This window comes from Phoxinus phoxinus (assembly GCF_949152265.1).
Source record: "Phoxinus phoxinus genome assembly, chromosome: 11".
NCBI classification, from domain to species: domain Eukaryota; kingdom Metazoa; phylum Chordata; class Actinopteri; order Cypriniformes; family Leuciscidae; genus Phoxinus; species Phoxinus phoxinus.
The window spans coordinates 8,168,050-8,185,456 of record NC_136886.1 but is presented as its reverse complement, the minus strand read 5'-3'; the positions used below and the strand labels follow the sequence as shown (position 1 = coordinate 8,185,456).

The 17,407-nt window shown below is 37.0% G+C and overlaps 1 protein-coding gene across 4 annotated transcripts in view; it reads right to left on the bottom strand.

Annotated features, from left to right (window-relative positions):
- Positions 1-17,407, bottom strand: part of pdzrn3b (PDZ domain containing RING finger 3b) — a 91,503-nt gene that overhangs the window by 37,823 nt on the left and 36,273 nt on the right. Inside the window, exon 1 of one of the 4 annotated variants that reach the window (XM_079628384.1) lies at positions 11,526-11,544. The exons of 2 other annotated variants lie outside the window; for them this stretch is intronic. The gene's annotated coding sequence lies outside the window, so the exon portion shown is untranslated. Of the gene's footprint in view, positions 1-3,386; positions 3,525-11,525; positions 11,545-17,407 lie in introns of those variants that run through there. One more of the 4 variants, XM_079628383.1, reaches the window with a different exon arrangement.

Below are 17,407 nucleotides of genomic sequence, written 5' to 3'. Positions count from 1 at the left end.
TTGAATCCAGCAAGCCTCTTGGCAAAAGGCAGGGCAAACAACATCACATTCTCTCAGTCTCTTAAAAAACAAGACATTATAACAGGTCAACGGAGACCTGCCTCAACAGACAACAGCCCAACTTAAACGCCAAAGCACATTTTTTTCAGTGAGCACATAAATATTTTACAGTAACGGCACACCTGGCACCTGACAGCCTGTAAATCCTCTCGCTCTGACAGAAACAGTTGTGTAATGTACAGTTGGGTCCACTTTGTTGGAAAATACACATGGTAATGCAATATTTGCCACCATAATGCTTAAAATGACTAGTGTTTGTGTTTTGGCACAGAAAAAGGCCTGATATGAATGAATTTTTTTGACTGAAGCTTCATGGCTGTGTTCAAGGATACACAAATTCTTTGAGCATTTTAAGACCTTGAACCCAGACACATAAACTTGAGACAAGTCTGATGTCACTGATTTGACACAACATATGGAAAGAGAGAGAAAAAGAGCGCTCAAATGTCATTCAAGGTTTGTTCAATACAAAACATTCAATCAGGTTGTCAAACCATTATTAACTAGATAAACAACTTACATTTCTGTCTGTTCTACATAAAATAGTCACATGGTTTAAGAACAATTGGAAAAGACTTGGAGACCAAGCAATGGCACAGAATATTAAATAATTTACACTACCTCTCAAAAGTTTGGGGTTGCAAAGATGTTTATTGTTTTTAATAAATCTCTTATGCTCACTAAGGCTGCTTTTGAACAAAAATACAGATACAGTAAAACAGTAACTTTATGCAATGTTATGTTACATAATTATAAATAAATATATTACATAATTTAGAAAAATAATAAGTTATTAATGGGATGGAAAAGAATTCAGCAGACAGTACTGCAGTCTTCAGTGTCACATGATCCTTCAGAAATCAGTTATGTTGCTTAATATTTTTGTGGGAAATCTTTTTTAGGATTATTTGATAAATATAAAGTAAAAAAAGAACAGCATTTATTTGAAATAGAAATCTTTTGTAAGATTATAAATGTCTTTACTGTCCCCTTTGATCAATTGAATGTGTCCTTGCTAAAAAAAAAAAGTAGTACCGGTAATATCTTTTTCGGGAAAAGAAAAATCTTACTGACCCCAAACTTTAAATATGAATATTAAATGTATCCAATACAGATGGGAGACTACGGATATCCTTATATCTCAGTTCATTTCAGGTTTATTACATTCTTACTTAAGACTAGAGCAGCTGGGTGGGGTGCAGGGGCTCTAGGAGTGCAGCTGGAATGTGTGTGTGTGTGTGTGTGTGTGTGTGTGTGTGTGTGTGTGTGTGTGTGTGTGTGTGTGTGTGTGTGTGTGTGTGTACAGTTATCCCACACAAACATCTCTCTCCCATCATGCAGCACAGAGACAGCTCTGTCTCCTATGGACCTTGTCATATATAGAGCAGTTTGTGCATGCAAACACACATTTAAGCAAGAAGACAAATTTGAAGGAATTATAATATGATAGGGAACCCCCCCCCCCCCCCCCCAAAAAAAAAAAACAGTATGAAGTACTATTAAAGCAATCCCCAAAACTGGGTTAGAGTTCAAAACCTGCTAGCCAATGAAAAAAGACCTTGCAATGCAAAAACATCTTGTTACAACAACATCAGACATAAAAACATTCCCATGTCCGCCCACATTCAGATGTTAGAAACACCTATTCAGGGTTTAAAAACTTGGCCTGCAGGTAAAGGGATAGTTCACCCAAAAAACATAGATTCTGTCATCATTTACTCACCCTCATGTCATTCCAAACCTGTATGACTTTCTATAACAGAACACAAAAATTATATATTTTGAAGAATGCTGGCAACCAAATATATGTGAGCCGTGCAGGAAAAATTAGTCGAAAATTCACATAGGCAAATTACGAGCTACAGGCAAACCGAGGGAAAATTTCGAATTTTAGGTTTTCACAAAAATGAGTTCATTGAGCCCTCATCTAGCGATCCCTCCAAATAGCAATTAACCATCCAAAAGTACCTTTATCTGTATGTTTTCTGAGAGAGTTCTCTTTCCGTATGAAAATTGCAGTTTTTCTCTGCTTGCTTCTCGACGACTGGCGTTTTCCCTCAGCTACAAGTTCGGTATTGTTTTAAAGTGCAGCATTACAACTTTGTGAATATTACTAGCAAATTCTCAAGTTTGAACCAATGAAAAGGGATTTTCAAACTCATGCTGATGTAAACTTATGTAAACTGATGTTAAAATTATTTAACGTCCGCTGACTGACAGAGACGAAGCGTGCACACAAAGATGGATCATGCGTGATCCCGATATACACATATACACAGAATTACAGTATTTCAAAATATCTCTCTTGGCAAGTATTCACGCAAAAATGATCTGTTATGCCTTAAATTAATATTTGGTTAAATGTTGGGGGAAACCATCAGATGTGTAACATTATATTATATCCGTGCAGTACAGTAGGTCTTAAGGCTGTCTGTCTCTTTCACGTTAATCAAACAATTGTGGTATCATGGGGAAAACAAAGTTGATTATACATTTTTCCTATAGATATTTGGATTTTTGTTTTGAAACCTTTAGAAAACTTTAAATTGATTTTTCTCAAAACTGACTTTGCTGTCTTTATCGACTTCAAACAGGTGTAGCTCTTTTTTTTTTTTTCTGATTCCAACAAATAATTTGAGAATGTGAAAATACAGCCTAATCTCATGAAAATGCGTCTATAGCCCGTATTGTGTTTATCATGCAATTTAGACGCGCAAATGAGTTTTTACGTGCATATGATACACATTTGTTGCATGCATTTGATACGCACTTAATTGCGTGTAATACACATGCACAACACACCACTAATCCTAACCAAACATATAATACACACACACCCCACACCACTACTAAACCTACCCTAACCTACCCGTGCGCATCCTATGCATGTAAAAATTGCACGATAAACACACTGCGTGTGAAAATTTTCAGTCAACTATTTCATCCATTTTTCTCTTTTCCACACACAGCCAATGTAAGCTTCAAACGACTAGGACTATTAGCACACAAGTCATATGCACAACCTTTATGCCCTGTTTATGGCACCTTTGTCTTTTTTAGAGCTTATATATTGATTTTCATTGTATGGAAACGAGCAGCCTTATCATTCTACTAAACAGCTCTGGGAAAAATAATAATACAGGTTTAGGATGACATGAGGGCGAGTAAATTATAACAATTTTCATTTCTGGGTGTACCATTCCTTTAATAGGCTGACATTCCATGATCCCTTGTTTTTCTTCTGTCTCTGTGCGGCATTAGAACTCAGCCGCTGCTGTTGCTAGTCTGCACAAGTGTGGGTCTATGCATAAGTGTGTCCTACTTGCCGTATGGTGTGTGGCTTGGCCTCACAGAGACAGGAAAGGGAACCAAATGTGGCCACGGCAGCACGGAGTCCAGCAGCCTACAGTAAACAGCTCTTTCCCAAACAGTCCTGTAGAAACACCAGTAATCCCCACCAGTCGAAGACAGGCCATCTGTGGCATAGAAAAACAGCATCTACAACGACAACCGGAGCTGTGTGTGTGTGTGTGTGTGTGTGTGTGTGTTACTGCGTGTTTCTGTGAGGAGGGAGGCTAAGTATACAAGACTTTTAGCTTTGCTAAACTTCTCTTTCTTGGACTAGAGTTCGGGACCACAGTCTCTGAAAATACCCCTCATGTGTGAGGCACTCGGATGAAGCCAAGTGCTGTAAAGACTGTTTGGAAAAACTGTTTTTTTTACTAAATTAAAATCCACACAGTGACATCACTACCTCCTTTGAGACAACTTTATTATTGGTGCGTGATATTGCCATTCTTCATAGATTTTGAAGTTGTGATGTAGTAGTGATAGTTCTATTCTGTTGATTTAGTTCTGAAGGTTTAAGCAGAACTAAACTATTGGAGAAGTCCAACATACATCACCAGATAGAAGTTTTCTTTTCACAAGAAGTTGACATTTTGATAAAAAAATTCAGAGGTCAGTTTTTTTCTCACCCCATGAACATTTAAATGGGAATACAAATCAGTCTCAGACACTGAAGATATGAGACCAACATAACATGAAGACTTCCAACCAGCATTGCAACCACTTACACCACCATTGTATCATTGTGCTGAATTTTGCATTGGCAAACATCACATTTTCTTCATAAAATTTAAAGATTTACTTTATTACTTAAGTCTCAAACAGTAAGACTTTGTATACCATATGTAAGGCACTATATTCTCTGCAGTTTACCTATATGTTTTGCTTTGGACTAAGTTACATTTTAACTTGGAATAATAGCTTCACTAACTAGAAAGGCTCTGATGTTAGTCATTTCGCACAGTGATGGAGGTTAATACGGGCAGCTCATGCAGTCAGACAATAGACCTCCCTCTAAACTTGAAGAGAGACATTAAATGCAAGAAATCAACCAATTCATTTGAATAAAAAAATAAAATAAAAATAAAAAAAATCACAATTCTGTCAACTTCACTGCGCTTGATGCAAGTTCAATAAGACACATTCTTGGTAAAGGCAAGAATTCATGAGCCAAACGTTTCTCAAAGGGAAACACTTTTCGCTTGCTGCGTTGATTGATTAACATTGAATAGTTCAATAATCACAAACCTTCAGCTCTTGCAGTGTTCACCTCAAATACATGTCCATCAGCTTTGAGTGATTATATTGCCCCTTGCTGGCATGGGTCAAAGGTTGGCGTGGATCATTACATGTGTGAGCACATATAAGTGTAACGAGCAGGAGGCAAAGATCAATGTCTGATCCAGATCAGTCTGTTAAGTCTTAACACAAGATTACGCCCAGTGCGCCTGCTGCGGTGAAAGAGAGCGCAGATCTAAATCACCCCAGAGACATGAAACAGGAAATGTGTGGACACTAATGATTCTAGTTATGCAGGCCGAATGGTCAGTCACGTGAGAAACAGAAAAAAATAAATACAACCTTTGTGAACATGTATGCTCAAAATTATTGGACACATGTTAAAAGTTATCTACTCACCAGACTTAATAAATGACACAAAGCCTATAAGAACAATAAGACATATACTTCATGAATTCACGCTAGAAGAGTTTCACACTGAAGATTAATTTCTATATTTATTTAGGGATTTTGAAAAATTTGTATGTAAAAGCAACAGTTATAGCTAGGGACGCATGCATATAGTAATTTTGGATAGTATAAAGTGATAATTAAAAGATATCTTGAAGCCGATAACCAATACGACAGCTGATATTTGGTCTCTTTAAAAACAAAACAATAATTCTTGTTAAAAGTATGTATGTGCTTCAAAAAAAAAGAAGAAAAAAAAGAAAAGAAATTTATAAATGAGGCTCTGAGTAATCAAATAGAATAATATAAAACAAAATTAATACACTGATTACAATGGTCAAATGTATTTGCCGAGACCGACACTTGCTTTTATATCATGCATTCCTGCAAAGAGCTGCAATGTGAAAGAACAAGTGAGGTAATCCTTCTATCTGTGTAATGCCCAGTAGATAGCGTTTGAAAAGGATACTTTAATACTGTACTTATCAGCATCTTACAATGCTACTTATCCATTCTCCTTTCCCTAATTCCCCATGTGTCCAATTAACAAATTAACCGCTTTGCACCTTGATCTCTGATCAGGTCTTGAGCGCAGTCAGTGCTGTGACCTCTGCAATCACAGTAATCCCCCTTTACACCCATACTACAGCCGCTTCCCATCCGGCAGTGCAGGGGGAACGTCAGGTGTGCTCCAGCAGATTAGCGCTAATCTGCTTTCTAATGAAAGCTGGGGTATACAGCAGGGGTGGACCACGGGCCTCATACCGCCTTTGAAGTCAGATCAGTGGGGTGGAATAAAAGGCATTCCCACTGATGGAGGAGATCCAGGGGGGCTGGAGCCTGACTCTAGACCTGACTCAAGGGCTGATAAGGCACGTCTGGGATTAGCGGATCCTTTTGCACCCCCTGCAACTCTTAATTTCGCCGTCTCGGTTTGCCCGTCTCCCTCTACCTCGGCTTTTAATTGAATTAATGTTAGAACATCTCAAGATCTTTGACTCGCCCATAAAGGAATTTCTGAATGAAGATTTTTTCTTGGATGACATCCAACTTCTTTTATAAAGGTCAGCGAGAAAAAGAAAGGCTAAAGTAGAGAGAGAACATATAAGGAGGAGGGGAATATCAAGAAGCCTAAACAGAGCCCAGAGCTAGCACACAATGAAGGTCATAATAGTACAAAAACAGAAGGAAACTCAAGACTCTACAGAGACCACCGTAATAGAACAGACCCCATCACCAGAAGTATATCACTGGAAATGTAAATTGTAACACTAGCACACCATCTTAAATAACCTTAAACAATCCACAAGGGATTCCAAAGAAAACTGAAAAATTCCATCCCCTGTGCTCCTTCCCTGCAAAGCGTACTTGTCTTGGACGCAACGCACACACAGGCAGATTTGAGCTGCGTTAATGCACAAATGACTGCATTGCCCATATTCCTCGACCACTCGGTCTGCAGAAGAGGTCAAGCATCATATCCGCCACCTAAAAAAGCAATCTCATTCACCCTCATGCATGTCTAAAATTAAATTGCCCTTAGCTGTTCTGTGCCATTTTTACTTTTTCATTTTTCTAAAAACACCCCAAACTTACCAATAACTTAAACATTTTGAAGAAACTTTAAGATGCTTTTCCATAAAATGACAGTTTATAGTGAATATTCAGTTTAAGGTAAATTAAGGTTAATATTGTTTAAGGTTAATATTCAACAATATTATTGATCTGCCTGCATTGACACCATTATATGAGAACTGAACTGAGCTGGAAGATGACATCACTGTTTTCTCCAGAGCTGCTGTATAGATAAATTAACTAAATTAATTACTTTTTTACAACAGAAATGAATCAACACTGAACATACTTAAGCTGGACAATGACACTTTTCTTCTAGATCTGCTGTATAGCCAAAATAACTCGGTTGCATTCTTTTCCTGTTATCTCTGTAAAGCTGCTTTGAAACAATCTGTATTGTAAAAAGAGCTACTGTAAATAAATAAAGGTGACCTGAGTTGGGCTTTCAAGCTCAAAAGAATGCCATACAATGTCTAAATTGTCTTTTTTTACCCCCAAGTCTTCTAAAGTTGTTTAGAAATTTAAGTCACTGGTCTCTCTGAAATCAGATTATTCATGCAACTCAGTATGCTAGCTCTCAAATCAAATATTGCACATGTTGCACTTATGGTTTGACATTATGAAGTTTGGTCACAAGACAGCAAGAACTCGTTCATTTGATGTTGTAGACAGGTTTCTTTTGTTTCTTTAAATTTATCCTTGAATTTATTCAAAAGAAAATAGCATACAGGTTTGAAATGACATGAGGGTGAGTAAACAATGACAGAATTTTCATGTTGGGATGAACAGTTCAGGGTTGATTCCTCAAACATGATAAAAGGACAGATAAAGCAAAAAATAGGGACCTATTAGAGCTCAGCCAAAGACATCAAGATCCCCGTTCCAACTCAACCAATGCTGTCCTCGGATTCTGTTTCTCTTTGCATGTTCAATCTTCAATCCACATGCTCCTGTACACAGTAAATTACCATCTTTGTACAGAAATAGAACAGGATGGATGCTAAGGACTCGTTCTTGGAAATCAGAAGTGCTGGTCTGAGCCGAGCTGGATTGAGGGCACAGTGGGAAAAAAACGCAAGGAAAACCAGCTGACTTAAGTTTCATGTCAATCAGAGAAGAAACTGTCCATGAACGCTGCCCAAGCCAGCTACAGTAAAAGGGTAAAAATATTACCTGACCTGAGGCATATACTTACTTCTAAAAGAACTACGTTTTCGTTTCAAGGGAGGACTGAAATAAACGTTTTATATTATACATGCAGCACATCAGGGATTCGATTTGTTTTATACTGTATATATATATATATATATTATTATTTTTAATCATCTTAAAATTGCAGTGCTTCATCTTAGAATTGGGGTTTGACTTGGTTTTATTTGGAGTTTATTAGTCTTTGATTTGGTGCAACAATACGTAGGTCTGTGTTGATGTCTGTTGTGGCACTTAAAGGGTTGGTTTACCCCAGAATGAAAATTATTACATAATTTACTCACCCTCAAGACAGGTATATATGACTTTCTTCTTCAACCAAACACAATCAGAGTTATATTAAAAAAATATCCTGGCTCTTCCAAGCTTTATAATGCGAGTGAATAAGAGTTTTTGAAGCTACAAAAAACACATCCATCCATCATAAAAGTAATCCATACAGCTCCAGGGGGTTAATAATGGCATTCTGAAGCGATGTATTTTTGTGAGAAAAATATCCATATTTATAACTTTATAAACTATAATCACTGGCTTTAATGGCCGTATGCGAATCTAGTTTCCGTGGAAGAGTGACCTCTGACCAGACGCATGACGTAGGATAAGGAGTAGCATAAGCTTTAGAGTAAGCATCATTTTCATATTTGGGTGAACTAACCCTTTAAAGCAGACAGTAGATCTCAACCTTTTTGACTTCATGAAATGGCTGCTGAAAATTCAGCTTTGAAATATATTATAATAGAAAAGTTATTTTGAATTGTAATAATATGTCACAATATTACTATATATTGGGCCGACTATACTCACCCATCTCTACTGCACTACACTGACTACAAAAAAAAGAGAATGAGAAAAATTAGAAGTTCATATGAGCATGGCAGCAGATGGCTATGGACGGAGTGAGTTAACGTAATTATCTGCACTATGTGCACCAGAAGGCCTCTTATTCAATCTCTTCTCACTACATACAAATATAGTCTCACATCTTCTATCCTGCTGATTCCTCTTGTTTCGGCCTTTTGCCTGGAGCTTTGAAACTCCTCTGAAGTTTGCAGGGTCGTTTGTTCGCCCCATGAATTGTTATCATCACCCTCAAGTTCTTTGAGTTCTCCTCTTAATAAACCCAACCCAATCCATCATAATTCTACACAAAGCTTCAGACACGTCCTTCTGTTTGTCTCGACCCAGAGTGCTGAAAGTTCAACACCACATCTAGAGAAGCATGCAAGCAGGAAGTCCACATGCTGCCTGACACGCATGTCACTCATGCACTCTCCCATCAACCCCTGCTCTCTGAGAAAACAAGACCAGTTCCAAAAACCACTGCTCAGCTGCCACTAGTTATCTTACATCATTAGAGCTCTTGCTCGGCCATTCTATTTTATTTTGTACCTATAATTCTCACTGTCACGGCCCAGACCAAACATTATAAACACAATTAAGTGAGGTGACCATCTGTTCTGTTTTTACTCTGTGAGGATGTTTATGCCAAACTGGCTGACCGTGACTATTCTCAGAACATTTAGTTAAACAAATAATCTAAAATGTCTCTAAATACTGTGGGGTGAAATGCTCCATTTGAGAAAACTCACAAAGGTTGACTGCATTAAATTCTACAATTCTATATATATATAAAAAAAATATATAAATATATATATGTTCCATTGTACGAACATGGTGTATATATTATATATATATATATATATATATATATATACACAATATATATACACATACATATATACACAATATATATGTGTGTGTTGGTACAACGGAACAAGAATGAAAAATCACAGCAATTAACAAAGCATTTATGGTCTGGAATAGACGCATTTTGGTTTGGAAAGAAAAATAATTCTGGGCGAGGCGTGATAGTTTTGTGGCATTAAAATGCTGGTAAGCAGGAAAACATACTTTTCTAATCCAAGATTCAAATATTAAGTTCCAAGTGGCTCATTGATGTGGGTGTTTTCATCAATAAAACAATACGAAAAAAAGAAGAATCTCAATAAGTTTTAGGATTTTAGTAACAACCCTTAACAAACTGCTAGTTGTAGCTAATTGCAAAACTAAAACCGAAAAATAGACAAAGAAGCAGAACTTTCCTGTCGCTTACAGTGACCTCACCAAGTAGGACACATTTCTGGATCAACATCTTTGTTGGTCCTGGAACAACATTAATCAATTTAGAGTTTAGTGTTAGGTTTTATGGTTGGGGTTAGGGTTAAGGCTGAGGTTTGGGCTTCAACAACATTCTTATCAACCTATCATTTGGTATAAAGAGTAGTTATTGGTTTTGGTTAGGACTATGTTTGTTTGACAGGAATGTAGTTCCAGAACTAACAAAAGATGTTGATCCAGGAGCACATCCTACTTGGCAAAAATCAACTTTCCTAAAATACTATTTAACACTATTGAAAGCAAGATTGGTAAAAATCAACATGAAATGGCATTCAAACCCATTTTAATTCCACTGTGTAATGCATTTAAAAGAAAGATATTCAAAGAGAGAGAGAGAGAGAGGTTGATAGATAGATGGATAGACTATCTATAGATAAATAAATGAAGAAAGGGACTTGATTTTATCCATTGGAAATTGAATTGAACAGTGCAAGTGGTCTACACGATTGTTATAGGGTTTCAAATGTGGATCCAAGACGAAAATGTTCGAAATTTTTTTATATATATATATATATAATAACCGGTCACAGTAATGAACAAATATGTGCATTAAAAAGAAAATATGTTTTTTATTTCACGTTGACTAAAAAGTAACTGTGCACTAGTTAATAACAAAGAGACATTTTAGATCATTAAGTCTGTCTCACTCAATCACCACCTTCCTTTCTTTCTTCTGTCCACCTCCAGACAGCAGCACGGTGTGTTTTTTTTGTCCTCCCCTGTTCTGAAGGCCTCTTATCTCTCTTGCTTCCCAGCCAAGCATGTCTTCCCAGGTAGCGTCTGGTTGAGATAACGTTAGCCAGGCAGTGAGCGCGTGTGCAGCTGCGTGCGGAGGCGAGGGTCTCCGAGTCTGAGGTTAAGTGCTCAACATAATGCTCCTCGTGACCTGTTGCTCGCACACAACTAGTGCTTTCACTCTCTCTCTCTCTCTTTTGGCCCTAGAAACGAGAAGCGCACTTGCCCTCTCAAAGCCACGACTAAAAGGCCTGCTCTCGTTCTTTTATCCCTCAAATCCTGACACATTGTTTTCATTGAGCCTGAGTATTCCCCTGACAAATTACCTCCAACGTATCACTTTGACAGCAATTACAAAAACAAAACAAAACAAAAAACCCTGGGAAGTTGCTTTTTAACCGTCGATTAGGCAAACGAGATGGTCAACACAGGTTGAGGATCTATTATGACTATGCCAGTTGTGGTCAGGAAAGATTACAAGTGGTTAAATGCCTCCTCTTTGCAAAAAGCAGAGGAACAGAGAGAAAAGATGGTATCAACTCACGTCCGCAAAGGGGCTTTGTTTGCCTGACAGCAGGATTACAAGATAGTGGAGAGGTGGGAGGGAAAGCTTAGCTCCCGATGTTTCAAAAGACATAACTGCTCGAGGGTTTGTCAAAACAACATAATCCAGGGTATATTACACATCTGCAGGGTGAATAAAGTGCAACAGAAACTCAATTGCTACTTACATGGAGGATTGCACACTTTATAGATGAGAAGATTCAGATTTCAAGTCTTACCTGGGGAGAGAAAAACAAAAAGAGAGAGGAAAAAAGAGATTAATAATCGAATGACAATGCATTACCACATGTTATCTCACAGCACTATTGAATGCTTGATTCTGATTGGCTGACTAACTGTAAAAGTTCCAAGTCGGTTGACCGCACAAATATGACATTACATCACTCTAAAACCATCTGTCCTCAATATAAGAATGCAATATTTCACTTAGATTCAAATGTTTACAATAAGAAAAACAGATATATAAATACAAAGTAACACTACTACTACATTCTGGCAAATAGAAAAGGTTTATTTGAAAAATATACCTATTTTCTTACATATATCAGTTCAACAAGGCCACACATACTCTAGTGTTTCACAGTTTTTATTAAAGGATAATTCTGGTATTTAACACCTTGAGTCTATATTGTAGTTTGTTTTGGATGAACAAGAGTGGTGGACAACATTTTTTTGACAATGGTTCCTCTCTCGAGTTTTTGACTATAAAAGAATTGGCCATGGACCCATTTAACATTGGAGTCAATGGCCATCACTAATCACTCGGTGAGTTGCACAGTTTTGAAAACTAATGTTAAAGGTTGTTTTAATGACATTTTCGGACATGGCCATTGACTCCAATGTTAAATGGGTCCATGGCCAATTCTTTTATAGTCAAAAACTCGAGAGAGGAACCATTGTCAAAAAAAATGTTGTCCACCACTCTTGTTCATCCAAAACAAACTACAATATAGACTCAAGGTGTTAAATACCAGAATTATCCTTTAAGTATCACTGATACATTGATTCTTATTAAAACTACTAAAGTGACACAGTCAAGAGCAGTGACTGATTTTGTGTTTGTCTTTTGTTTAACATAAATGACACAGACAGCAGCAGGTATTTGCATTAGGCTTTAAGACCTAATGCATGGATAATATAATGACACATCCGATGTCTTACCCAACTGTTTATTCACTTAAGAAGACATAACAGAATGTCTTTATGTAAATAAATACTCACAGACGGACATTTCAAAAAATATTTTGTGTATATCTGACCGTTTAGCCTCGCGCCTGAAACCCCAAGTATACTTTGCTCGTCTGTTCCGCTCCATCTCACAGCGCACACAGAAAGCTAGTGGGGATCAGTCTCTTTCGCAGTTTAATGTGCTTTTAATAACCATTTTAAAAATGACTGATTTGGATGTGAAATTTAGGGGTGAAAGAATACCGCTTTAAAGGAAAGAAATGGCATGAGGCACAAGTGATGATAAATGATTATTTTATCACGTTTTAATGATCGTTGGAAGCTAAAATCGAAACCAAAACTAAAATTTGATTCATCGCACAGCCATACTGCTTTTTAATTGTTTTTCAAATGCTTCACAACACATGCAAGACACATGGTATAACTTGGCCAGTCAGCACAGCTATCTAGTTGGCAGTCATTGCTGTATTTTAACATCATTGCAAGTACACAAAATCGATCTTTACGATTCGCTTGAAAAGTAAACCGTGGACGTCTTCAAGATCGATCACGATATGAAATCGTCAGAATTTGTTATAAACCTTCAAACCCTTAATTTAACTAAACTTAAGTATGTGTAATAATTATAGTTCATCTTGCCACTTTAGCAAACAACACTAACAATAGCACTTTTCTCTTGATGAAGTTTGACGGTACAGCATTACAGTGCTGCAGTTTTTGGAGGGTCTGTTTTTATGCTGGTGTTAAATGCACGCTTGTTGGCAGTACAGCGGGGGGCTGGAAGAGTATGAAGGGCACAGTGTTTGCCTTATTTGGGGATGACTGGCTGTGTTTAATGAAGGACACTGGCCTTTACAGAGTTGGCCGAGGGAAACTTCACTGAAAGGCATGTGCATACATACAGAGGTTTTCAGGTTTTCTATTTGTCAATTGTAAATCGTACACTGAAATTCCTACCTGCTCTTTGCTTGCTCTCACAGCACAATATAAAATATACATGCTGTGAAAAATCCCAAAGGAAAGATTTTTTTTTTTTTTCAAGAGATCTTTTTAATGTCCCAACTATTTCTCAGGAGACATTTAGAGCAAACAGAGGCTTTGCTCAAGTATCCTGCAACTCAGACGTGAGAAAAAGACGCCTTAACGTTTCAGAGGAGATTTCAAACTGTGCTCAGATTGGTCAAGATAAAGTCTGTAAAAGCCAGATATTTCAATTTATTTATTTAATATACTGTATAAAAGACCAAATTATTGGAGATATGCTGTCTGCATTTAATTTCTAGCTCTATACTCTTACTTCATGTCAACAATTGCCTTAACTCTGCATATTTTTTTTTCTCCTAAAGAATTTTAGAAGAAACATCTGAGGCAAATACGATACTTAGAAAAAACAATGAGCATCATTGTTTTTTCAAGAGTCTCTTTAGTCTTGAAAGAGCAACATCTGAGCCACAAAACTTTGCTCTGGGAATCAACACTGTTTAACAACACGCAATGTAGAATCTTATATTAATTTGCAGGTCTACTTTTAGCATTCCAGTGTACACACTCACACCGAGGCAGGTGACTGCACATGTAATGGAGTGTGTCAGCAGATGTCACATTAACAGCTAACTCTATGAGGACGATAAAAGCACTGGAACACTCTCGGTTCGGGTCAATGCGGTGATTGCAGATTACTATTGAGCTTTTTGTTTAACAGACATTAGGTCACCAGTACTCTCTTAAACCGTTGTGTCCTTTGTTAGTAAAATATAGTTTTTCCAAAGTCAAATAATGCACAAAGAGACTGTATAGGATTGTTCTTTTAAAGGTGAACTGTTCATTTTTTTATTTTTTATTTCAAGTTTTCAAACACACAAACTATGTCTTCCATCATTTGGGAAAGGATACAATAGAAGTATTTAAAAATAAACAAATCATACTTCACGTTGGTTTAAGTAATGTTTTTCGAAAGAGAAAGGGGTACAATATCAAAGCTTTTTGAACACACACACACACACACACACACACACACACACACACACACACACACACACACACACACACACACACACACACACACACACACACACACACACACACACACACACACACACACACACACACACACACACACACACACACACACACACACACACACACACACACACACACACACACACACACACACACACACACACACACACACACACACACACACACACACACACACACACACACACACACACACACACACACACACACACACACACACACACACACACACACACACACACACACACACACACACACACACACACACACACACACACACACACACACACACACACACACACACACACACACACACACACACACACACACACACACACACGTTATAACAACAGGGTTCTGTTTTAATCCCTGCCGTCGTCTTCAAAGACAGATTAGGGGTCTCTTAATGAAGAGGCTGAGACAGAGAGAAAAAGAGATGGAGACTGAGACAAAGAAATGCTGATGAGGTAGAGCGGTTCATGTTCTCTAGTTATACTATGACTGAACTGACTGAACTCTTCTGAACTATGACTGAACTGACTTTAACACTATTCCACACGTGAGGAAATAGTTCACCTATGGTAGAACTACAATGACTATGATAATAAATGACTCCAAACTGTTGAAGTACTGACAATTTTAATGTAGCCTAGTAATTTAATTTTACTTATGATTACCCCATAATGGATAATTCTATTTTTGACTAAAATATAACTATAAAAATGTACAGCCACAAAAGGATATATAATATAATATAATATAATTATGTAATAATTGTATTTAGTAATATAATTATATTTTTAAATAGAAATTAGAAAACATAATATATATTAAATAATATATAATAATAAAAATAATAATAATATAATCTATACTTTTAAAAAATACTTTTTAAATCACTTTAAAGGAGCAGCACTCATAAAAGGCCAATTCAAGTTTTTAAGAGTAAAATATCACTAGAAAAATATATATTAATTATATAGAAATATATTAAATATAATATAATATATATATAATATATGCAATAACATGCAAAAAAAATCATTAGAAAACAGTAGACGTGCCAATATATGGTAATTCGACCAAAATATACAATAATATACAATACTATTTAGATTTTAAGTGCAAGAATAATAGTTGTTTATTTTCAAACTTAAACATTTTTACACTTTAATATGGACTAAAACATTATTCTTCTTTATAGTTATTTTGTTCTGTGAAACATTTGTTTACTTCATACATTTTTGTGTATTGTTTTATTGAATTTATATATTCAAAGTATTTTTGTTATATGAATTAAACCAATTAGGAGGTCAACACTTTTTTTGTAACTCAATTTAATATTGTGATAATACAGTATACCGTGAAAAAAGCTTCAGCAATTATCGTAATATAAAAATGTTATACTGTGACAGTTTGACACTATAATGCATTTATTTATTTATTTTTATTTCTTATAAATATACTTTTATATAACAACCCCATTCCTCTTTTCAGACATTTCCCCCCATACTTTACTTATGCTGTTAATTACTCTCTGCACAGGTCCGGGAACACGAAACGTTTTTTGCCTCATTCTCCTAATTATAAGCAAATTACGTACAGTAACTGAGAGCAAAAGAACCTTAAGTTGCTGTAATATCACACAAAGCAACATACCATAAGACTATAGAAATGTACAGAGTCACATAGTGAGCTGAGAGTGTAATGGAGACATGCACCGCTGGCGCGCCATGTCTGTCCACGGGTTTAAATTTAGCCTGGATCAGTCTATCTCAGACGTTTGAAAGGAGTATTATCATCTCCACTGGACGAGACGCTACAGGACAAATTATACTTCAAACATTGCTTTTGCAAAAGAGAAGAAATCCAGTTATTATGTCCAGACATGAAGTGAACATTTTGAATGGCAAAGAAAGCTAAATGTAAAAATTGTGTACAATCATGCCAAGTGATAACGTCTTTTTACATGAGAAATCCACGTCGGTTTTAACAATAGTGTCTCCCAGCCTTTATGAGTTTTACATCAAAGTACACTCTCCGAAGTGTTTGTTTACTAGCCTTTTCTCATTTCCTGCGGCACCGTCCCGTTGTCAGTGTGCCTCTATCTCTATATCTTGTACATTATTATATAGATGAGATAAAGGTGAGTGAAGTAGCGACGCTGCCTTTTGCGTAAACATTTGGACGTGATTTTCCCCTCTTATCTAAGCTTTGCTGGTTCCTCTCTTTTCACTCTCTCTCATGGTCTCGCAGCATGTGAGCGTGTGTGTTTTGGAGCGCAGAGGGGGCCTGGCTCTAGCCTGGTCTTAACAGACTCCGTGGAGTCATTGCAGCTGTTTCGGGCCGGCCACAAAGGGGAGCATTTAATTGGTACTGAATGCAGGGACAGAGGCTTTCAATTTGGTCAGGGCTGTAGAGACACGCACTTTTGCTTGCTGTGTGTGCGTGTTTTTGTTTTGTTACGTTTGTCCTACCTTCTCATATAACACACCACAACCCCCCTCAAAGCCTTGAGAGCCCCACACCCCCCACATACAGAAAGCTATAGCACAGTCATGCACAACAAAACAGCAACAGCTTCAACCGGTGCAGCGGTTAATAATTGTGCCGTTTGCGTTAGGGATTGTAAAATGAGGGCTGTTAAAGTCAAACCGGACAGCTGCACATCCAACGACTGTTTCTGGTTTTCTATCCATTCAAAATATCTTTGTTTTGTCTGTTCTTTGGGATTGGGAACGTGGTCTGCAAATAGTTTTTACAAGGTTTTGTTGTCTAATTATAAATTAACATAGTATAATCACTCAGTAAAATGGATAATGTG